This window comes from Uloborus diversus, chromosome 9 (genome assembly GCF_026930045.1).
Source record: "Uloborus diversus isolate 005 chromosome 9, Udiv.v.3.1, whole genome shotgun sequence".
Lineage (NCBI taxonomy): Eukaryota > Metazoa > Arthropoda > Arachnida > Araneae > Uloboridae > Uloborus > Uloborus diversus.
The window spans coordinates 14272394-14297677 of NC_072739.1; positions in this window are offsets into that span (position 1 = coordinate 14272394).

The window sequence follows — 25284 nt, forward strand, 5'->3', positions numbered from 1 at the left end:
CGACTAGACGTACAATTATTCCCCCTCAGTGGTGTTCCCATAGGGCAGGGGCGTAGCTAGAAACGTTAGTCTCAAAAAAAAAAAAAAAAGAAGAGAGAAGAGAAAGAAAAAAAAAAGAAGAAGAAAACGAAAAAAATCAAAACTACTTTTTTCTGTGTAACAAAGGTCAAAAATTCACTTTGCTCTACTTGATCTATGTATGTTGATATGTTTGATCAACTATTTTTCTCAAAATCATTGCTTTATCATTTTATGATACATAAAAGAAAGTGATTGTTATCGTCTTCTTATATGATTTTACTGGTAAGAAAGAACGTCTTGTAAAATTAGTGCAACCCAAACCAAAAAGACATGCAATTGCAGGGGCGTAGCTAAGGGGGGGGGGGGGTTGGTTGACAAAACCCACCCCGAAACGTTAGTCTCAGAGAAAAAAAAAGATAAAAGAAGAGAGAAGAGAAAGAAAAAAAAAGAAGAAAAAGAAAAAAATCAATACTACTTTTTTCTGAGTAACAAAGGTCAAAAATTCACTTTGCTCTCCCCCCCCCCCCCCCAATGCCATTGAAAATGTGCTCCATGTGTGACCCTCAAGCATAAAGACGCCTCCGTCTGCTGCGAAAATTTTTTGATAAATGAGTGAAATTTGACTCTTCCCTTTAGAAATGAGATTGATTTGTTAAATCCACGTATATGCAGCCTTTCTGTGTCATAGATTCTGCAAAATGTTAAATATGTTTAATTTTATGAGCCGAATTTCACATTAAAGAAAAAAAATCGAGATAAAGAGGTTTTGAGATACGGGGGCTTTAGGAAACTTTTTATAGAAATTTGAAATATGATGGTGAAAATTTAAAAATCGATACTAAAGACAATATGGGCTCTTGATTAAAATTCCTCTTTATTAGTTTTGTTAGGTATTTATTCTATTATTATATTATTAAATGCTTTATTGCGAGTTTAAAGAATCATTTTGACAGTAAAAGAAACTTTAAGCATATCTTCTTCAAGAAAAATTCTTTTATTGCTTTTTTGTCCCCCCCCCCCCTTTTTTTTTGATTCATTATTTATCCTCTTGAGGTTAGCAATTGCTGCAAATCTAACTTGGCCAGTATTCTACGATTTTCCTCTTTTCATCACTTGAAAAAACTTATACTTTCTTTTCACTCCAATCATTTCGGTTTTCTAAGGAATCGCAATTTTAAGAAAGAGAGCAACCAAAGAACAGTACTAATCCAGATAACAGAGCGAAATGGCTTTTAACTTCAATGACCTTTAACCATGAACTTGAAATATTCATTTTACTTGTCAAACCTGTGAATTTCACCCCTTTACTCTTCTTCCAAGAAAGTGCGAGAAACTACTGTCCTTTGGTTAATCTTCCTGGAGAGCCTATTTGTGGAACGCATTTCTCCCTTTTTTGCACTGCCTCCTCAGCTCTTGAAGACAATTCCTCTGTTTCTGAGTTGAAGAAAATGTTTTTGTTTGCTGCTTTAAAGATCATTGGGCTTCGAATCCGAAAATGATAGCATAACCGGAATTCGAGACGATAGAGGTTTTTGTTGGTCTGGTCTCGTAGTCAAAAGGACCTTTGCTAACCAGAGTATCCATTGCAATCACATTGATTTTTCAGCCAGTATTTACTGCGTATTCTTTTGGAAACGTACAGTCTGTTTAAAATAGTACATTCTGAGTGAAAGTTGTTGCATATTGAAGCGAGCAAAACGGATAACAAGCTTTTTTAAACCCAAAGAAAAAAAATTAAATGATGAAAAGGATTGCTCTAAAAAGAGAAAGTTGACGTCGTCTGAAGAAAACGAAGTACAGCCTGCAAAGCAGCATTAGTCCCATTGGACCCTTCTGAAGGTGATTTTATTTTAATTCAAAAGAAAAACTGCATAGCATTACATGAATAAAATGTTTAAAAACGAAATGAATCTAGATTATTTCTATTAGCTTGGTTCGCATTAAAAAGTAGAAAATAGAAAAGACTTCTGTTTATAATACTCGAAAATTGCTGTTGCTCTCCCAAATAGATATTTATGTAAATTCTAAAGCAGCTAATAAAATTAAAATTAAAGACTTGAGAGGAGAACAGATGGTATGCATTTGAGCGAATAACTTTCTACCACCTATATTTCTTCTCTAACTTTTTTATTCAAATTTTATTAACTGCTTTAGAATTAGCATAAATGTAAATACACGAAAAACAACATATAAATATAACGATATGAAAAGCAAGTTCATTTTTTGCGGGTTATAATTCAAAAAGTCTTTTTTTTTTAAATTTTATTTCATACTTTTAGTGCAAACCAAGTTAGTAAAAATATTCTTTATAGTTTGACCACCGATGAGATTGAAAGTCAAACATCCAGTTTACAGGCGGAAATGGAAGTATCTATTAGCTTTCAGGGATGCCAGCTTTTGTAGATGTGTGTTAGCCTCTAAATTAAGCAGTCACACTGAAATGAACGGAACACGCTTATCAGATATTTGATTTCCCCCAGATTTGGATAGACTGGTTTTGACAAGACCGTTGCTTGAAAATTTCACTTTAAATTAAATGGAGGGAAAAGAAAAAAAAAAATTAAATTTTCCATAACATTAAAAAAATTAAAGAAATAAAAAATTTTTTGCTTTTGTTTTGTTTGACACAAGTATCGGAATTAGGGCACCCCATTCCAAAGTATGTAAGATTCACCTCCCTCTTATTTTTTTAATACTAAAAAAATTTATATATATATATATATATATATATATATATATATATATATATATATATGTAAGTAACCCCCCCCCCCTCCGAAAGTCGGGTCTAGCTACACCTCTGCTATAGGGTATACTCAATATACGCTGTATACTCTCAAACATTTTTCAGACAAATAGCGTATACACTCAAGCTTCAAAAACTTTCATTTATAATTCAGGTTCTATCAGCACATTTTTAACGTTTCCTAAGGCAATAAATAATATTCTGGGGCTGCATGATTTTATAGAAAATTCCTTGATATTTTGCATGCATTGTTACGCTCATATTTTAAGTGTAGTTATCCCTCGCTACTTCGCGCTTCGACTTTCGCGGCTTCTTCACTACATCGCTGATTTTTCTGGATTTTTTTTTTTTTTCAAATATAGTAATTAGCCTTTTTAATGCGTTTGTGTAAAAGTTTTATACGTAATACCTTTAATGAGGATAAATGTAGAGGAAGAACGGGGGTATATACGGTCACTAACTGACAATTAATTCATCATCGAACAAGTATAGTGCTATTTTCATAGATTAGCAGTCTTAGTGTGTAAGAAGTGCACGTGTGTGTGTAGTTTATTTCCCAATAATTAACAGTGTGATATCTATTTCGTCTAATATATCTTATTTATTCCTATTTTGCGCAATGTATCAAGTAACACAAATGTAATGGTGGCTAATGGTGCTGTTTCATGTCTATGTTAAAAACCTATTTAAGTTGTCGTAAGTAAGTTTTCTGCGCTCTAATTAGGAAAATATTCGGTCTATAAATACAGAATCCTACTTCGCGGAAATTCAGTTATCGCGGTATAGTCTGGAAAAAATTAATCCGCGTTAAAGGAGGGTTGTTTATTTAATGAGAGTACTATTTTTGAAAAACGTATGGAACATCATCTAATACTTTTTCTGGGCCTCTTTAACTGTGCAATCTAAGAGTGACACAAGATAACTCTCTGAGAGTTTAAACCATAATAAATTATTTCGATAATTTCAAAACAGATGATTTAACGCCTGGAAAAATTTAGAAAATGATTCTTTTAGTGTCCAACAGCAATGCCCTTTGTGACGTGCTACTTTCCACGTGGCCCTACCGCTGGCCGACCTTGATAGGTCACCTATGATTGACGTACATCGCCGTCCAGTCTGAGTAGTGAATAGACTGGGACACCGTTAGGTCCTTTGGCAGTGTCGCACCTTTTGAAGGCCGATTACCATGGTCGCATTTTAACTAATGCCGAGTGCAGTAGGAGGGTGCAGTCCTTTGTGCAGTCTTTGGACAAGCAAATCAAATCTCCTCCTGATTTGGCTACGACCGAAGTGCCAAGAAACCGACCAATTAAAAAAATTAATTACTGTTTAAGGCTTTCACGGCCGGCGTCAATATGGGGAGATAACAATTCCGGGTTTATTGGCCGTGGTCTAATTGGAGTAGAAATTCCAGACGTTTCGGTTTGCTTTGCTGCAGCCATCATCAGTGGTTTGAGTTTGGTGAGACTGATGGAGATAACATTTCCGGACTTATTGGCCGTGATCTAATTGGAGTACTCAGTCTCACAAAAACTCAAACAACTGATAATGGCTGCAGCAAAGCAAACCGAAACGTCTGGAATTTCTACTCCAATTATACCACGGCCAATAAGCCCGGAAATGTTATCTCCCCACAAAAAAATTAATGTTGACCCGGGCACACCTCTTGGTAAGTTCCTGTGAAGGAAAATTTTTTGATCGAGGAGACGACGTTACTACTTCGTGATGTGGAGTATAAAAAAGTACCTGCTTTCTCGCGTACCTGGGGTGCGGAGCAATTGCTTACAAGTTTCGGAACTGTGTACCAGAGGCATAACTGTTGTTGTGCCGTTTCATCATTTACATACGAACTGTACGCAATCTCAGAAAGTTCTTCGTTTGAGGCAATGTGTCAGTAAAATATCACGTATATTAATTTCGGCAAACGAAAGACTGTAAATATTGTAACTACATGAAAATATCCCAGACTGCATGAAAAAAATTTCAGTCCATGTAAACTGTATTTTGTAGTAAGTTACCGCCCTCTCCAGCTCACGTGATTCCTATTCCGGGGTGATGAGTGCTAAAAAGCACGAAACTGCAGTCCTCGGATGGAATAACTGAGCTGGCGGTGTATTTTAAGCATGTAAACTGTATTATTACTTGGCAAAGTACGTGTACCACTAACCTTACGACTACGCCACAGTATTCAAAAGGGTAAACAATCCTTGTTGATTTTTCAGAGTGTTTTCAAGAGGGTTGTTCTTTCACAATGGCATAAATAAATGGTTACTAATTATGAACCCTAAACCAAGAGTAATATTAAATGACACAAGCGGATAAATTTAAGCATTTTATTTCCTTCATGCTAATGTTAAAAAGTTACTTTAGTAAGAAGAAACACTTTAAATGAGGGATAAAAATTTAAACAATAATTTACATAGCTATTACTTTTTTTAGAAAGTCTTTTTTTTTTTTTGAGCAATCACGATTGCTTATTGTTCTCATTTGACAGTCCTTGACGTTGTAGGTCCTTTTTCAGCTTAGACCAGCAGCACCACCGCCCACCGGCGGCGGCACGGCTGCTCTGGTCCTGAGCACTGTCCCCCGGAATCCACTTCTGCTGGGTGGTGGCGTCCATGTCCTACACACGCATCCTCATACACCCTCGCCTACGCGCGCGGGCCTTTACACACATACACAGGCCTACGTGCACAGACTTAAGCCTGCACACACACAACAACTATACACACATAACCACCCAGGAGGATGGACATGCTTGGGGGGGGGAGCCATTTCTAGAAACAATAACTGTAATGAGAAGGATCTTGTCGCAACTGGTGATTGCGAAAAACATAATTTGAATTCAAAGTTTCAGAATTCAAATTAGAGTTAATTGGAAGAAGAGGGTCACAGGTCTGTTTTTTTTTTTTTTTTTTTTGGTTTTGCCTTACTGTAAAAATTCCCACAAACTAATCAGATATGAATTTTACAAGTCAATGTATCAAATGTAATTATCCTAAATAATCCTTTACAGTTTTCTGTTATTTATTTATTTATTTATTTATTTATTATTTTTTTTTTCTTGGTCATCTGTAATCAAATTTATCATTTACTAGGCCGTTAAGTAAACCGGCCGACACAACGAGATTTTGTCCGAAAACCGGGAATGTTCCGGTCAAATCGGGACGTCTGACAGGCCTTACCTTTATGTTACAGCGTAAAAATTTGTAAACAAAGTTTTAAAAAAGATCGAATGCAAACATTTACAAAACTTGCGTACAAGTATTTCGGGGTTGCAAGGAAGCAAGCCCCTTTACAGCATGAAAAATATTATATTTCGAAGAGAAATTGAGTCACACAATAAACAGCAAGACAGAGTAATATTTTATTATCGTTATAGAAAGTGAACGACATATAATCGATAGATTATGTAGTGATTTCATTCACAAATAACTTTACGCAGTGCAACGAGTTGAAAAAAAAATCATGATCGCCATCTATTGACAAGTAGAAGAAACATAAATATTTTTGGATAAATATTATATCGATGAAGGAAAAAAGTAAAATTTAGTTGAGCTTTTGAAAGCAATGAAAATTATTTATAGTTTTTATAATTTCATTTTTTTTTTTTTTTTTTTTTTTTTTGCGATGACTTAAAAGTTCTTGCACCTTTAAAGTATTATGGCGCAAATCGCGCATTTATACGAGAATCTCTTGCTTTTCTGTAAATTTTATAATGTGTTAAAGAGTTTTCGGATCCCTTCTACATACATGTTTCTTGCTTTAATGTCATCTGTTGTACTTAAGCTTTGTCATACGAGATTGCTTATTTGGCCTCTGCTGAACATAAAGCACGAAAAAAAAAAATAAATAAATAAATAAATTAAAAAAAGAAAAATTAATTTGAATTTTGACATCTTGAATTCAAATTATGTTTTTCGCAATCACGAATGTGTGTATTTAGGCGTGTGTGTTTGTGTGTGGGGTTATGTGTGTTTGTGTGTAAGGGCATGTGTATGTGTGTGTATGCATGTGTGTTTGTGTCTGTATGCTTGCGTAAGTGTGTGGGTAGTTGTGTGTATGAATGTGTGGGGGGGGGGGATATGTGTATGTGTGTAGGCATATGTGTTTGTGTCTGTGTGCAGGCATGAATGTGTGGGTAGTTGAGTATGTATGCGCGTGCGTGTAGGACATGGATGCAACCTGGAGACGGCTTTCGCTATAGGAGCAGCATCGTGAGGAGCCCGTCGACGGTGATGCTGCGGAGGGTGGCGGTGGGAAAATAAAATCAAAGGACATCAAAACAGTCAAATGAGAACAATAAGCAATTGTGATTGCTCAAAAAATCCAACGCTTCACTATTGTTAGTGAGGAACTCAAAACGTATTTCTTCAAATGGCTCAAAAGCTCATTTCTGCAGATACTACGCTTTACTTTGCCACGGCAGTATAGTTCAGTTATAATTTTTTTTTTATTTAAATCTTTGTTGGTAGTACAGATAATGGTTTTTTGTTTGCAAATGAATCTATTCGTTTACCGATACAATGATTTGCCCCGGCTTCGTTTCAGCATTCCATTTTTTTTCTTATGTTACATTTATTGTATTAGAACTTTCTTCGCACAAATCACAATTCAAATTATTTATAAGAGGCGCTGCAGTCTTCGGCTATTCGAGTAATAGAAAATTTGGCTTCAATTCGCTAACAAACAATCACAAAGTGACATTTTTCACATCCTGTTACTTTCAGAGTCTCAGTTAGTCTTGGTTTAACGAACCAACACAATTCGCAAACTTCTTGCATGCGGTTTGTAAAGATATAGCAGCGTAAAAAGTTGCTAGGAGACACTTTTATACACACTACCAGTTTTTAAAGTAGTTCATTTATTTATAACATGAAGTTGCTGCTCCCATCGTTGACGTCCATGCCTTATCTAGAAGCCTTTCACGTTGAGCGTTCGATCTTGCCAGACCGGGCGTGTTGAAGCAATACATGCTACCCCACCGTAGCCGACATAGAGGGAAGCGTTGTTTAGGCCATCATTACCATCAAGGGGGAATCAACAGTAGTATTTTCCAGGTTAAGCTGGAATGCTGTTAGAATTGTTAAGACAGGTGATAATTTCTGAAGCTATTTGTAAAAACATTTCCAGGAAGCAACATGTAGTTTTAAAGCACAATGCTTTCTTCGATTCTAAAGATCTTTTAAAGAATGTATGTACAACAATTGGGGAATTAGATGCACCACCTGATTCATACACAATTGTTTCTTGTTCTTAGGGTTAGAATTTTCCTCTCTCGTCCTTTGCTCTATAATTCAGAACTAGTTTAGTAAAGACTTTTCCTTCAATATTGTAAAAATCAAGAAAAAAAAAATTGTATATGTTATGCACACAAACATTCATACTCTTACTTATATCGCTTTCCAGGACTGTTCCTTTAATATTGTGGGAAAAAAAGTATATCGTCGCCTCAGAGCAACAGTTAGATATCTAATCCCAGAAATAACACTAAGATATCTTACTGTTGCTCTGAGGCGACGATATCTTATATACACAATCATTAATACTTTTACTTATATCGCTTCCCGAAAACAAAATTGACACAGCGGAGGGAAAAACCAGCATAGGCGAAAAGCAATGTTTGACGGAATGCTAATTTTCACGGATTTGTTCTCAAACACTGAAATTTGCGCAAAAATTTATCATGTTATATATTTATATACTGTTTTTTTTTTTTTTTTTTAGTTTAAAGAAATACGTACCGCATATTTGAAATACGAACAGTCTTCTACTAAACTATGAAATTAAAATAGTGTGTGTCACTGCCTACACCGTTTATACGTCACCACACACCTTCCGAATTTTGTGGTAGTCAATGATTAGAACATTTTTTCTAATTTTTCAGATGTGTCACTTCTGTTCTGTGAGCGTAACATACATTATTTGATCTTGAGATACTATTTGTTAATAGTTAAAGAAAATGCATCCGTCCCGTGTTAAGAGAAAATTGCTATGTTTTTTCTGTACATCATGATAATAGCAATAAAATTTTTATTTTACCACTTTACCAAATTTTAATTAAAACTAATAGGCTGGCCTGAAATCTGACATGCACATAAGCAGGGAGGGTAACTTTCCCTTCCTGGGCAGCGCATTTAAATTCATTCTCTGACTCTAGTTTTTTTTTCTTTCAAATAAATTTTTATTAATCGCAGAAATACACTATTTATTCATTTATTTGGTCCTATTGCCTCCATCTTATATTATTTCACCAAACATAATGTGCAGCAAATAAGGCAATTCAAATATTCAAAGTTCAAACTGAAAACATTCTTATTTTTTATTTTTTTTTCCCCATAACAAACTATGATTTACAAATAAACTTAGAACAATTCCGGGAATGGTATCCCCCCCCCTTCCCACAACGTGAGTCATAATTTGGGAAAATGTTTGTGTGGCAGGTTGTTGTTGAACAATGCTTTTATTAAACTGTATGTCAAATTTTTTAAGTAATATATATATGGATTTCACACACATTCTATTTAGGATCTCCGCCCACCCCTCTGCAAAAATCTAAATGGTGAGCACCCTACGCTTTTTTACATTAAAGTGCTTGATCAGTTATTTTACATCTATTATTTTTAAGCTAATTTTAAAAAACGTAAGCAGTGGGGCACCCTGAACTTACTTTACGTTCAAAGGTTATTTTTTACTTTGTAGTTCATTTTGCTTCACGAGCGTGCTCATTTAGTTTTTTAAAACTGTATTATACATTATTTTTCTTGCTCCCTTTTAGTTTTTACGTGCTCGGGACAAATCCATGGAAAAGCCGTCATTTCATTTTATCCCTCTCGACAGCTCAGGTATTTTGTTAAAAAGTTTTAAATTTCAAAGGTAATGAACAAAGTTTTTTGACAACAATTTCAACAGAATTGTGTTCATTACCCTTTGAAATTACTATTTGATGTAAAATATATAACATGACATGTGTGCGGGACAAATTGTCCATTTCTTCATGTAATGGCGCCTTAACATGCGTATTGAATTACTGAGGCATGAGATGCAGCTTCCAGTTTTTTTATTTCTATTTTTATATTTCAGGAGCTCAACTTTATCTATATATATATAACGAATCTGGTCAGTTTGCAGCAAACACTCTCCGTCAGGAAACTTTAATGAAAATCTTTACATTAATATATATTTCTAAGGCAATAACAAATGATGTAAATTTAAATTATTTATTCAATAAAATGAAAGAATCTTGATAAAGTAAAAACGTAGGTGGAAGCTCTTTTTAATCAGATTTCAATAGACGATTTTTCAAAACATGTGAAGATTTTGATAAGTGTATACTCTTTTTTTTTTTTTTTTTTTTAAGAATGTAGGCATATTGCTTCAGTTGTCATTATTGTTAATGTATTGCTGTTCTTTTGCATACTCCCTATTCAGAATCCGCTTTCTTTTCCACCTGACTGAATTTTTATAGACCTCTGATCGGAGAAGTTGAATTAATAATACAAATCAAATCACTAGGGGGAGGGGGAGAAATTGTTAAAGTAATCCGACTTTCCGAATTCTGTACCAGCCAAAGCAATAAATTTCTCATTAAGGTTTATGGTTATTCTAAAAAAATTGCGATGTACTGATAATGTTAAAATGAATGAATTAGTATCGCTCGGCTATCATTTTTGCTATTAGAAATACAGTGCACTTCCAATATCCTTGCTGTTCACAAGAAATAGGATAATTTAAATAGCAGAATAAGGCTTGTTAGGACAAAAAAATAGGACTTTTTTTATTTTGAGGAGAGGGCGGCGTCCCGTTTTCGCCGAGGACGGCAAAACTGCTTGATAGCTAATAACCCTGGTGGTAACGATCTATTAGTCGGTCAATAAATCGCGATTCTAATCTCAGCTCTGTCAAAAGGTTACATTTGGACGCTTTTCCTACAAGTTTTACCTCGGTTTTATCAACAATAATTTTTGAAACTGGAAAAAATGATAATAATAAAAGGTAATTATTTGATGTTTTCAAGAAGAGATTTTTTCTGCTTTTTTCAAAATGAAGACGACATCCAATAATGTGCATGTAATGCACCGTAATGAACTCAAAATAAATTCTACTTACGTTTCATTTCTTTTCGCCTACAAAACTCATACTGATAAAGCTACAGTAATGTCAACCCCTACGAAATTGAGATCATTCTAAATTCAAGGAGGGAGAGGGGGGGGGGGATCTCATGCTTGCAAACAAATTTTCTCTTTTGCCAACTTTTTTTAGGGTTGTTTTGATGCGTAGAGGAAAAAAAGCCGGGTAAGGAAAAAAATGGGGGGGGGGGGAATATCCCGCACCTGTCCCTAGTTGACACCCTGTAGTTTTGATTGACTCTCAACCTAGCCCGTGAAGAGGTACCCATTCATCAAATTCGGAGGGCAGTTCTCGCGGAGGCCAAATGTCTGAGACACACATAAATGCACTTTCTTTTTTTGTATCAAAATACCGTTGCTCGTCCTAAGGATGACTGGGGGACGTTAAATATGCTCGAAGTGACAAAGTCCTCCAACTGAAATGATACCTCTTCGGGTACTAAGTAGGGTTTCCAATCCCGCGGGAGTTTAGTATTGGAAGGAGCTAATCCCGTGGGATCCCGGGATCCCGTGGGATTAACTTAAATTTTTATTTAAATTTTAGTGTCAAATAGAAAAAGTTGTGCTCTTTAAGAATGATTGCTTTGAAGTAATAATATTCTCGAATTCCGTACACCGTTTGTAGAGTATTGTAAAGTCACATACCAATTATCAACCATCGATTGTCTGGTACGCAAAAGTGTGCCCTTCTTTTCATATGGGACGGGTAGGGATTTTTGCGCAAAAAAATAATGCGGTTAATGGAAACGCGTGCTGTAGCTCCACTGCAGTTGATTTTGCAGAAATTAAATAAGTATGGACATTTAGCTATCTCACGGTGAGCAAGACCCACACATTAAGGGGTAAACACCCAGCTGAGCGGAAGCTCAGTATGGTGACCTTCCCCGGCGCAATAAGCACCAAGCCCGTCCGTAGCACAGACGACTATCGACCGCCGCACTCAGTCCCGCGGGGGGCCCGCTACGCGGACCCCCCGTGAGATGGAACCTAAGGCCTACGGCTAAGAGGTGGGGCGTGTGCGGAGAAAAGTATGGACATTTAGCAAAAGCTCCCCATAAACTTCATGACCTTCTAAAATAGATTTTTCTTTTCTTATGGGAGTCATGCTTGACTTTTTGCTCAAGAACAGCAAATTTCTGACAGAAAACCATGTCTATATGATGTAGGTATTGCTGTATCTACTGAATTTAACTTGCATTGAGATAAATTTCCAATCCCGCGCGGAAATCAGTCCCCCGAGATTTCGGGATTTTAAGGCGCCATTCCCGAGGGATCCCGGGATCTCGCAGGATTGACTTTACTTTTCCAAAAATTTAGTTTTGATTTCAACTAGAACAAGTTGTGCCTCTTAGGAAAGACTGCTTTTGTGACTTAAAGTAATAATTTTCCCGAATTCCGTAAACCAATTGTAGAGCATTACAAAGTCAGATCCCAAACTGCAATTCTCCTTTGGTACGAATTGTGCGCCGTAATCAAGTCCAACGCGTCAAAGTATTGTTCATATGGAATGAGACAGGATTTTTGTTCAAAAATTAATGCGCTTGACGAAAACACGCGATGTGGTTCCAGTGCAGTTGGTGTTGAATAACTGGATATTTAGCAAAAGATTCCCACGGCAGTTTAACATTACAAGTGGAGACATTATACATTGAAAAAAATTCAATTACATTATTTGTACCAAATTTCATGAAGATCGGCTGAACGGTCTAGGCATGGGCTCCCATATGCAAAGTTGAAAGGGGGGGGGGGCTCAAATATTTTTCCCGCGGTTTAGCTAGATATTTTCCACGGGCGCAAACCGATTTCAGGGCAGATGAGAGTCATTCAAATTCGACACTTTTAATAACTTATTCATTAATGGCTGGAGAAGAAATGTTTTTTCATTTTTGCAAAGAAAAAAGTACTTAAAGGAAGGAAGTTCTAATGTCGAAAACTGGGTGCATTGAAATATCTCTCTATTATTTATTTGCGACGCATTTTGAAAATAATTCATGGAGTCTGAGCGCATGTGAAAAAAATATAACAAAATTAAAATTTTGAAACGTCTGGCGTCTCAAAAGTTGCTTTTTAGCACGAATAGGGTCCCGTTAAAATATTAACCTAAGAGGATTGATATTTTTGGGTTCCTAAATCACACCAAAAACTTCTAAAATCGCAAAAAAACCGACCTGTTTTTAACCTTTTTTTTATGAAAATAAAAAATACATAATTTTAAAATAGCTTCAAATGTTAACTCTCGTAAGGTTCATACAGGATTTTCTGAAAAAGATTGACTGTTTTCAAAAATTTGTAACAGGAGAATGGTTAATGATAAAAAACAAAATCTTGCAGAAAATTAACGTGGTGGGCGCTAAATTTTTTTCCTCAGAGTTCCAAGTTTTAGTTTAAAATTTTTTGAATAGGTAGCACTGCTCATAGTGAGCCGATAAGTCAAAAAAAAAATTGAAATTCACCGATTTTTCTTCCGATTGCCACATAGTATTACAGCTAAAGATTGTTTGAAAATATTATTTTGTTCTTTTGTTCATTATTTTCGAAAAAATATGATGTCATTATCTATAATTATTTATTTGATTTACGGATTTACTATCTGCAGCGCCATCTATTGGAAACATTTTGAACTAAAATTTGGAACTCGGGGGGTTGGGGGTGCACAACCAAAATGGTTAGAAAGAGAATTCAGTTTGATAATAATTTCCCATACATAAACACTTATAAACACGATGAGTGTTTGGGGGAGCTCCATGGCATTCAAAAGTAGAATGGGGCGGTATGCCCTGTGGAAAATTGGGTAGACTTGACTGCATCGTTTTTTGTGGATTTCTTTAGGACCGGAAAAGAAGCATTTAACCTTTTGCTTTATCAAATATGCAGGTCCAGTTCGCAACTCTCCACTTATACTGTTCAACTTTGAAAAATCGATTTGCTTGCATAGCTCCCAGTATATTATATGTTTACATTTATAATAATATATATATATACATGAAGATTAGACGCTTATGCGTCTGATTTCCTAAATTCTGATCAAAATAATTATAGTGTTTTCTCTCCGCAACAAACAAGGGGACCTGGTCTACTCAGTCAATGATAAGACCAGTGTACTTGCTGGAGCCCTCGAGGATAACTTTCAGCTAAATGCTGACGCCTATGATGACCAAAACTATCTCTAGTGTTAACAAGGAGGTCAGTGACTTCTTTACTCACCCCTCTCCCTCCACCCCCCCCCCCTCCTGCTGTCTCCTCACTTGAGATAATGATTGAGATCAAAAAACTAAAAGAGAGAAAAGCGGGTGGAGAGGACAACATCAAGAACATTCATTTAAAACATCTCCCACTCAGCTCCATCTTTACAATCACTAAAATTATTAATAAGATAATGGCTTATGGCTACTTTCCCACACTTTGGAAAAATGCGATCGTAATCCCAATCCCCAAACCAAATGCTGACCTCTCACAGCCTATCAACTACAGGCCTATCAGCCTCCTCAGCCCCCTTTCTAAGCTCACTGAGCGGATTATCCTACACCAGATAAAAAAAACCACATTACTCAGCACCAACTGATTCCTAATTTTCAATTTGGGTTTAAGGAAGCTCATGCCACTACCCACCAATTACTTAGGATGGTTAACTACATCACAAAAAATATGCAAGAAGGAAAAATCACCATCGGCATTTTCTTTGATATCAGTAAGGCCTTCGATCGCGTATGGCACGAAGGTCTTATCTACAAACTCATTAAACTAAATTTCCCCAGTTACATAATCCAAATTATTCACCACTATCTCCACAAACGCACGTTTCAAGTGCGCATTGGTGATTATCTCTCCAGCAAACACAACATCTTGGCCGGCGTGCCCCAGGGCTCTGCGATTGGCCCAACATTGTATAACATTTATATTAGAGATTTCCCCAATATTGATCCACACTTTACTTGCTTATTTGCAGATGACACCAGTCTCATGGCTAGTGACTGGAATAGGAACTTTGCCCAGTTAAGATTACAAAAATACGTAAATAACGTCACGTCTTACCTCAACAAATGGAGAATTGCTATCAATATTAGTAAAACACAGGCCATTTATTTCTCCAAAAATGACCTCAATAATGCTCCCAAACCCCTCTCTGTCAACAACGAAAACATCAAGTACTCTAAATATGTAAAGTACTTGGGCGTGAGCTTAGACAGAAAACTCAACTTTCAAATATCACATTCGTGAAACCATTAAAAAAGCTAAAACAAAAATCGGCTACATGTACTGTCTATTAAGCAAGAACAACTCATTAAGCACCAAGAACAAACTCGCCATACCATCGCCTACCATCATCCGCCCAGCAATGGTTTACAGCATCCCGGTATGGGGTCATGCTGCAAAAACCAACATAATGGGGCTCCAAGTCATCCAAAACAAAATACTGAGAAAGGTCTTTAATGCCCCTTGGTTTGTCTCCAATGATACGATCCATAATGATTCCCACATTGTGTATCTAACAGATTTCATTATTGACATGGCAACAAATTTCTTCACTCGACTCACCTACCACCCCAACCCACTGATACATGACCAACTACAATACACATACAATAAGGGAAACACAGGCTTCCCTTCGGACACAATGTTCATTACTTACCAACTCAAGGGGAATGCGCCTGGGGCATGGCTCTTCTCTGCCATTCCGGCAGATGGTTCGGCTCCCGAACTCTCCTTGCGGGTAGGACAGGCCTTACCCGCACTGATCTTCCATTGGATTTTCGCTGTACATATTGTAAATAGTCCTTATTTATCCACTTATATTTATCCTTCGTTCTTCATACTTGTCAATTATTTCACATGTGCTTGTAAATATTGTATATACACAAGTGGCCGTGAAAAGATTCCTTTTTTATATATTTTCCTCCTCCCCCTCATACCATCAATGATCTGTTCCATGCTATGACCCTATACCCTCACACCTGGCAAAAGAGCTCACGCTCTCCACCGAAGAAAAATCATGATCCGTATCCACAGGCGTCTGATTTCCTAAATTCTGATCAAAATAATTATAGTGTTTTTATTGCATTTTCACCCTTGCATTTTCACCCATATCCTTTCGCTTTGTATTTTGTTGAGTTTTTAACTCTTTTCAGCAGCATTTATTTTTACTGGAAAACACGTTTTCCAGTAAAAATAAAGCTTCAAAACTGAGTGTGTACGGTGCGATGTCAACTTACATCAACCTGATTGGGAAATAATTAGGTTTTTGCATTTACCCCCCTGGTCTCTGGGATAAAAGGGAACATTCAATTGAAATCAATCCTTTTTATTTCAATCAGGGTAATATTTTTTACGAAACAAAATGCATTTCACAGACAAAATAAAAGAAAAGAATTTACAAAAACGTGCTAGCGTAAACGAAAATAAAGTTTTCATTGGCTAGCAAACAATCATTAAGTAAAAATGTTTCATACCGTCTTACTTTCAGAGAGTCTTGGAGACAACGCACAGAACATTTTGCCTCAAAACCATCCAAAAGAAAGGATGGATTTAAAGATGGATCAAGTTAATTTTTAAAAAAAGTTAGGATACATGTCCTCTACTTAAACGTTACGGGCTTGCTTACGGTAACTGCTTTGCTGCTCGTAACGATATAACACCGTAAAAAGTTGTTTGGAAAGACTTTCGTAATGACTTCCAGTGTTTTAAAACACTGAAGTTATTTATAAGTATATGTTTCTGCAACTCCGCGAATTTCATAATATGTACTAATGTAATCACGTTCGAGGGTCCGAAGACGTCGGACACTCTCTATGATCAAAACCCGCAGCACCAACCCCAAAAGTTGCGTAGCCATGGTGGTGATGGCATTCTCGGGGCGGGATTGCCGCAAAGGAAGAAGGGGAATATAAACTCTGCCCACATATAAGTTGTCCTTCTTCGACAAGGAGCTTGGGAATCCGCATCAGACAGATTCTCGATTTTCGAATCAATATGTTAACATACGGGGCAGAATATCTTCTCATTCGAACGATAGCTCATCGGGAAATTGAAATTTTCAATTTTTTCTTTTTTTGACTTAATCTATGACGACTATGGCGTGCTTCTGTCTTTTGCGATTTTTCATTAAAATAATTCGAAATTTTTTTAAACAAACTTGAAGTTGAACTTTAAGAAAAGGTGATTTTTTGACGAACCATGAGGGGTATTCGGATTTTTGAAAAGAGCAAATCATAGCGTATCTTCTCAGTTTTCTAAAGATGTTAAAATATTTTCGATAGCTTTATAAGAACAACAGTAATCACTTAAAAGGTGAGCCTATTCCAACTCAAAAACTAAAAACTTCCATCCCCCTTTACGAAGGTAAGAGATTCCTCAACTCAAGTGATTTAAGGCCTTTTCAGGGAAACGGTCAGCACCTCACTTGTGGGCGGGTTTTTCCTCCACAGATCAAATGTCCTAAACAGCTGTCTGTAAAACATTTTTTTCCTTCGCTTGAGAATTGCGAGGAAAAAAACTGGCAAAAATGACGCTCATAAATAATTTTACTTTTCCTTATATTTTAATGAATAATTGCGGTTTTTTTGTCAAATTATGTATATAAACACAAAATTTAAGTTTTAAAAGTATTTAAATCACAATTTTAAATGCAGTTGAAAAGCTTTGGGGGGGAGGGGTTTTAGAGTTTACGTGCTCCTCTCGAAGGGATAAAATTAATTGAACTCACTCAATAAATAATTTTTAATTAATTTCGTCACAGTGTAAATACAGTGAAGCATCGTTTTTACGTTTTTCTCTTATACGTTTTTATCAATTATACGTTTTTTAAATTGGTCTTGCGAAGTCTAATACATATTAACCTATACTTATTATACTTTTTTTTTCTAAGAGTTTCTTTTACAAATTTTTTTACTTGTTTTTGGGCATAAAACCTAAGTATAACACTCACTCTTATGAGCCCAATGTCCGAAAAAATTTTCACGTCGTAAAATTTTTTAGAAAAATATTGGAAGCGCCGTACTTTGCATACTCAGAGTCGCATCGCAGATCTTTAGTAAAGAACTTCCCCGTATTATTCAACTTTCATTCGCAGTTATAATTTTGAAAAAACTGAATTTAGGTAAGCTTATACAATGTCATTAATGCATATTAATATTTTTGGAGGTGCGCTGCTCCCCATTGTTTTCATTACATCAAGAAATTATTCACAGTGGAGGCGGTGAGTCCCCAGAAATGTAAATGCCTGAATATACAATTAATGCTACTTTCTAAGCACACCCAAATTTATTTTTAAACATAATTATATCTTGGAATGCAAGTTGCATATTACGGAATTTTTTTAAGTATGCGAAAAAATTTTCGGACACGGGGCTCACAGAAGTGAGCTCTTTACCCTATTTTTTCGCCGAAAAATAAGAGAAGAAATTGCAAAACAAATTCCTAGAAAAAAAAAAATCGGTGTTGATGATTTTGAAATATTTTAGGGGGAGGGTTCCCCCTGAGTTATCTATCTTGAGCTAAATGTTCATGCTTTTGAACTTCGTCCCTCTCTACCCCTTCAAAAGAGTGTTAATGGCTAATTTTACATTCCCTTCTCCTCCAAATAAAAATAATGGCTATAAAACTCAAATACTGTAAAAAAAAAAAAAAAAACTAAAAAAAACTGGTGGTCGCCGTTTCTAAAAAGTGGAACAAGTAGGGGGGCGGAAACGGTTATCGTATTTGGATTCAGGGGGTCATTTTACATAAGAATCAGCTAGAATTATGTCTGAAGCATCTTAAAGTTTTTTTTTTTTTTGCCGCATAGTGGAAACAACTATCCACTGTAATAGCTCTTTCTCTTCGCGTATTTCTGATTTTCTCCTTTAAAACTATAACAGTCCCTGAAACCTGAAATTTATTATGCAAGAATTTTTGCAAATATATGACTTTTAGTAAAAAGAAGCAGTAGTAAAAAGTTCCTAGAAGAAAGGAAATTACCCTTGCTTAGCAAAGCTACACCGAGCCGAACACATCCGCTCATGTCGATTTTCTCACTGAAATAACAGTGACGCATTCTGGAAAAGTGAAATTTTGTTGCCGCAGTCTGGAAGCATATATTTATCCTCCATGAACTTACCAGTTCTAGTTCAACAAAATTAGAGTACTGACCTTTACTGAAAGAAAAAGTTTTTGCAATCTTTGCAAACGCTAATGATGTTAAAAATAGTCTTACAAGACAAACAACGCAAAAATAAAGCGTAGATGTTTCAGAAAACGATGTACTAATGCACCCTTCTTAATGCAAAATATGTTTGATAAACCAACCAGTATGCAGTATCCGTGTTTTCAAAAATCGTATATAATTAAAAACTGAGCGTATCTATGTATGTACCTACCTATGTATTTATATCCGAGTTACTTCTGCCAAACGCCAGTACACTGACCATTGAACCAGGTATCGACAGATTCGTAAATTGGCTTTACATTTGGCGATTTAACATAATCATCCGATAATTATTAGCGTACATGTCCAGTATCAATTATTAATTATGATACTTAGATTTCGACATAAAATCCCTATTTTTTGAAGGCCTCCTTTCAAATTATTTAGTGCTTCATCTACACTTCCTGTTAGAAAGTTTTTATTAAAATTCGTAGCTTGAAGAAAATCATATAGGCGAAAGATCCGTTGCAGTTTTTTTTTTTTTTTTCGAATATGAACAAGTAAAATTCAATCTTTTGTAACAAAGGCTTTTTCCTGTAATTGGGAAATTAAAATGGTTCCTTTTTGCTTAGTTTTCCGCAATCTTCCGCAAAATTTTACTGTTTTTTTTTTTTTTTTTTTTGTTCAAGCCTGATTCTAGAACATGCGTCACTTGACATAACTTTCATTTCCGAAGTAGACCGTGCAAAGCCGGGCTACCCAGCTAGTATATATATATATATATATTAGTTGATTTCAGTCTGGAACGGGTGAATGCACAGTTTAGCTGCAATGGTGTGCTACCTAATATTCTACCTAAGCATATTGGTAAACTAGAACACCGCGAAATTGCGACAGCTGCATCTTGTCTGAATGCGACTGTTAAAATTTCACCATATTATGTTCCCTATAGAAATAAAAAGTAAAAAAAGAGAGAAATCATTTCATACAGCCATATACTAGTTGGACGATTCCCGATGCCTTTTGCGCTTTGTGCAACCGATAATGGGATAAATGGTCGATTTTTTGAGGGGTAAATTTTGACGCCCCTAATACTAAAAGCCTATCGCATTTGCTTGAAGAAGTGAATTATCCGTACCCATATAAATTATTGATAAAGAGAACGCCCGCTACACATCGGCCATCAGCGAAATCTTTTGCTGTGGCGATGTGTCCAAATAATTCGATATTTTTCTTTTGTAAGGAAAAACAGTTAATTTTTTTGTCGAATTGTTAATTTTCATGCCATTAACTCAAAAATCGCAATAGATGGCAGTGTTATTCGCCCAAAAAGAATCGGCAAATGGTAAGATTTTTACCTACAATTTCAATTTAAGATACCGATTAGTACATTTTTTCCTTGACGCAAAACGTTTACGCCATTACGTTTACGCCAACGCTGACGTAGCAGTTCCGAATGAAATAAAAGTTACTGAAAACTGTGATCAAAAATTAATTACTAATGTCAAAATAATGCATAACTAAAAGAAAAACAGTTCAATTTCAGCACCTGGAAAAAAATTATAATGAAAACACATTACGTCTTAAAATACATGTCGAGTGCCAAACTATAGTGGTGACGTCAGGGGTTGCCAGACTCTCGGGGAAGTTTCCAATCATGCCGTTGCTATGCACGTTACTAAGGAAGAAACAACATAGGATCTTCGTACGAATAGGGTTAGAGCGATATTTAATTGATGGTTTCTTGCCAATTAAATGCTTTAAATAATTTTTTTAGTGGTTTCAAGTCACATATAAGCCACCTGTAGACATCATTTGACGAGTATCGATAGTTTTTACATGTGAATCGGGTTAAAATTCGACAAAACATAGACTTATGTGGAGTACAAGTGTGTTTTCTAGAGTTATACTCTTCTTATTGTTATTTCTTTTTCTTTGGTGGGAGGAGTACAGCTCCGCCATTAGAGAGGGTCTAGAAAGACATTCCCCCTTCCCAGCTTTCGGAAAATTGCTCTATTTCTATAAATTTGGGCGTATTTTTTTTTCTTTCGATGCAATATATGCATTGACTGTATATGATTTGCAACCCCCCCCCCTCATTTGTTGAAAAATTTGAAATGACGGGACGAGGGAGATATAATTTTTTTTAAATCTTGTTTAAAGCTTAGTAAGAATTTCAATATAATTATTTTCTTCGGGCGGGATTTTTTTAAAAAATTGTATAAGTTATTTTTTGTTTGTGAAAGGAGAATTTTTACTTTACTCGATTGTGATGCTTGTTTGCATTGAAATTATTTTTTTTTTCGGGTAGGAGGGGGATGTTAGGTTACATTTTCCTTATCCTAATGCATGTTTGATCAAGATATTTTAATTTAAAAGTTTTTCTTTAACCCACACATAATTTAAGCTAAACTCCAATTGAGCTCTATTCCGAATAGGAATAAAAACTAGCTTGAAGAAATTATTATAGTTCCCATTGAAACTAGAAAAAAACTAATATGTATATCCTCGCCCCCCAAAGAGCAATTACTTAAAATTACGAACAGCAAGAAGAAATATCCCCTCCTCCCAAAGAAAAAAAGAATTTAATTGAGCTATGCATTGCAAATAGTAGAACAAACTGAAATTTTTAATATATATTTATGTATATTGATATAAAAATATGTATAACAAGATAACAAGTAGAGTAAATTAAAAATCTTCCGTCTCGGAATACAAAAAAAAAAAAATAATAAATAAATAAATAAATAAAATAAAATACTCGTGACAATTCGAATTCTGACTTTCACCCAAAGAGCCCGAAGGAATGAAGTTTTATTAAAATATGCATTAACTACTGGAACAAATGGAAAGAAATCCCCCCCCCCCCCCGTCTAGGTATCTGACTAGGCTGACATGGCCTCTCGTCTTATAAAGAAAAGAATACATACAATTCAATTAAAGCTACTCCTGTTGCTCGAAAAAAAAAAAGAAAGAAAGAAAGAAATGTCACCCTAAACTTTAAAAGAAAAATCTCCCCCCCCCCCCAAAGCATGATATTTCAAATTTTCTAGAAGGGTACATGCAAAAGGCAAATAGTCAATGTATGTTGCGCCGAAAAACAGCAAAAATTACGCCAAATTTATAAAAATATAGTTATTTTCCAAAAGCATGAGAGGGGCAATGCCTCTCCTGATTCTCTCAAATGGCAGACTTGCCCCCGTCCCCCCCAAAGAAAAAAAAACAATAAGAAAAGTGCATAACTCTAGAAAAAACACTTGTATTCCACATAAGTTTATGTTTTGCCGAATTTTAACCCGTTTCACATGTAAAAACTATCGATACTAGTCAAATGATGTCTATGGGTGGCTTATATGTAACTTGAAACCACGAAAAAATTATTTAAAGCATTTAATTGGCAAGAAACCATCAATTAAACATCGCTCTAACCCTATTCGTACGGAGATCCTATGTTGTTTCTTCCTTAGCAACGCGCATAGCAACGGCATGATTGGAAACTTCCCCGTGTTTCTGGCAACCCCTGACGTCACACTAAACGTGTCTATTTTCTTCATCAGCAAGAATGAGAAAGCTCGGTCTACTCTTATTATTAGTCTATGGTAAAAATATTAACGCGCATTCCGAGCGGCATTTTATTTGAACCACGCCTCCTAATGACGCCTTGCTTTCCATTCTGTGTTAAGACTGTCCCATTTTATGAAAAAAACTTCCTTTACCCAATAGATGGCGCAAAATGTTGCACCCTGGTTGTGACGAAAGCATCATGCTCGTTGTACGTTTTAGCCGCAAACTAGTTTTACAACTGACAGGATTTACGCGACATCCAGAAAAGGGGACAAACCGGAATTTGTGTGGAGGAGATATTGTTCTTCAGAGGAGTCAGTGAGGAATGTCTTTCATTGTTCGAAACACACCCTTCAAGTGCCTTCAGGCATTGACAGCGCGAAGGAATCGGAAAAGCAAACAAAACCGCTGCAGAGAAATGAGATGAGAGCATTTTTGCTTCGATTTGAAGTTTAGATCAGAAATGATTTCGTTATACTAAGGGTTCATCTTTTTAACCGCGGAAACTTCGGTAAATTTATCACAACATATTTTAGAAATGTCTTCTTTTTGGCTATTAAATCTACTAATAAAAGTTGTCAATCTAATGTATTTTTTTTTTTTTTAAATATTTATCTTTAGAAGCTTTGTTTCCTTCATGCTGCATTTATAGAAATTGCTAAATAGTAATAGAAAAGACTGGAAAGTTTGTTAAATCAGACTTGGACAGTTTAAAAGAAAATTGTGTTTGAAAGGTCACATTTTTTTAATCTTTACGAGGAATTTCACCTTTTGTTCATGACAAAGGTCCACAAAAATTACCATGGAATTACAGAGAAAACTTGGTGGTACGAATCTTTTAAAATTTTGAAGAAGAAAACATAGTTTTTTACGGCATTTAACAGGGCCCAGTCGTGCAAAGAGGGGGAGGAACAGCCCCCCCCCCCGAGATCGATCTTAGTTTTCGCCTAACTTGGAAATAGTCGGGGGGCTACGGGGGAAGAAACTGCAAATTGTGATAAAATTATGAAACTCGGCAAGCTTGTAGACATTGTATAAACAAAAATTTTACAAAGGGGAGGCATTCCAAAATCCCCCCCCCCCCGGCTGCCGTTTCTGGTCCAGAACCAAAAACGGCGATTCTTTTTAAATTTTCGTTATTATAATTTTTTTAATCATTGGTTGTGTCATTCCATGGATGTTTATTACATTTTTTATTATTTAAAACTCCAAAAAAATCTAATTTCAGAAATAACTTCACAAAAAATGGTTTTTTAAAAATAAAATCAATATTTTTAAATTATGAGTTCTCTGAAGTGAATTTTTCCCCCATAACAGAATTACAGGTTTCTGAGTTTGAAGATACATTACATTTGTGTTATATCAAAGTAGGATTCCAGTTATCCAAACTCTAATTGCCCGAACTGTCCAATTATCCGGTCATGATGCCCCTCGTTTTAAATGACTGAGCACGCATAATTGAAACTATTTGAGAAGGGTATAATAGAATAAGGACTTGAAGAAAAAAGAGAGAAAAAATTTAATTTTCAGACAACATAATTCTAATAGAAAGAAATTTAAAGTTAATTTTAAATTTCTGTTCATTATTATTATCGCTATTGTTGCTGTTTTTAATTCTCCGTCACCCAATTGATCATCAGTAAGCTTTTTCTCATTTTATAATTAAAAAAAACAAAAACATATATATATATATATATAAACAAATTCAAGTTTTGGAGCACCGTATCAAAGCTGGTGCTTTTAAAATTAAAGTTAATTAGATCATAGATTTCAACTAACTTTAGTATCGTTACTGAAACTTTGAAGGAGTTGATTTTGTGTGTGTGTTATATACAAATATACGTGTACAATATACGAATTTTGTATTAACTTATCCAATTATTTAAGACATTTTTAAACACCCTTTAAACTGTTCCAGACCATTTCTTAACAATATATTACCGTTTCTTGCATAAACAGCTGAATTTTTACCGTATTTTAAAAAAAACAGCAGTATTCAAACGATGAACAATATCAATTATCAATGGGAGAGAGAGACATGAAAAAAAAAAAAAAAAACAGTACGGTACATATACAGTATGCAGTAATAATAAAGCACTACACTGTAATAGTACTATACAGTATTGCTGTGCTATCTTCGATCAGTGGCGGATTTACATTCTTTTCAAGGGGGTGGCGGTTGAAAAACGTGGAAGCCATATTTCTCCCCTCAACCCACTATGTAGGGGGGAGGGAATCAATTGCCCACTTTTAGCCTGTATTTTAAATTTTAATCACCCCCTATCGCCCCTCACAAACTTATCGCTCCCCTCAAGAGTTAAATCTCCCTTTTGGTGGCTATCACCCCCCAGGTTTAGAAACCACTGTTCTAAATCATAGCAAAATGTATCATCATACCAGTATAGTGTAGTCCATGGAAGAAAAAGGTTGGAAGATACATATAGAAATATAAAAATTATTAATGTTCAAAAAAGAGGGGAGGGGCGAGCTTCGGTTTCAAATTAAAAAGTGGGTAATGCTGTCCATCTTCGACTACACTGTCTCAACTTAATTTAAAGCAAATTTGTGGAATGTACTTGATTGAAATTAATAGCAAAAGCTAGTAATTCCTTTAATTCTATATTATTGGTTTTCGAAAATGACAGTTACGGAGGAGGCGGTCGTCTCCACCACCCCCCTGGTAAATCCGCCACTGCCTTCGAACC